This window comes from Nasonia vitripennis, chromosome 5, assembly GCF_009193385.2.
Source record: "Nasonia vitripennis strain AsymCx chromosome 5, Nvit_psr_1.1, whole genome shotgun sequence".
In the NCBI taxonomy this organism is placed as follows: domain Eukaryota; kingdom Metazoa; phylum Arthropoda; class Insecta; order Hymenoptera; family Pteromalidae; genus Nasonia; species Nasonia vitripennis.
The window spans coordinates 16682924-16683745 of record NC_045761.1 but is presented as its reverse complement, the minus strand read 5'-3'; positions in this window follow the sequence as shown (position 1 = coordinate 16683745).

Sequence of the window (822 nt, the reverse complement as noted above, 5' to 3'; positions counted from 1 at the left end):
AAAAGTGTCTCTCTGCTCGATTGAGGCGGAGATCCTCCGAGCCACGTGCTCAAAGCGTCACGAGGCCCTCGTCCAATCGACCGAGATTTTGGGCGGTACTTGGCAGCCGACTCTGTATGCTAACTCGCGGATGTCCCACTCTCTCGTTCGTATATGCGCGTATGTGTATATACATAGGATACGCGCGTAATGATCTCGTATGGGGCTGCTTGTTTCGAAGGGAGGAGTGTGCGTCTATGTGTGCATCTCGGCGAGTGTGTCTCTAAACGCCCGGTAACGAGCGACGCATAAATATTTCTGTCCGGGATGCGCCTCGGCGATTAATAATCGTTTACGACGGGGACTTCCAGCTGGAGATCTGCCGGGCGGAAAATGGCGATGCCGCATCGAGATTTCGGTATATCGACATCGTTATACACGGTTTTTTTCTTCATTACAAATTATAAATTCTTATACACGGCAGAGTTAAAAACGATCGCGCGAGCAACAACACGCCGCGTGTTCCTTGATCTGTAAACACCTTTAAAAATTTGTTAATTACCGAAGATTTACAATTTGACGTTCAGCCAAGGGCTATTAATTTGAGCGCTGCGTTAAAAGCGCCTCGCCGCTGGTGCTGATTCATTGCGCGCTCGCATAGCTATATAAGCGCGAGCATAATTAGGACGAAGATGAAATGCGCAATAAAGCACGCTTTATTGATCAGAGCTTGTAAGCCGAATTAATGGCTCTGCAGCTATACCTGATGCGTATGTAGAAACGCGGGCATTTCGCTCTCGCTCACCTATACCATACGGCTGCAGATGGGGCGAGAAACTGCAG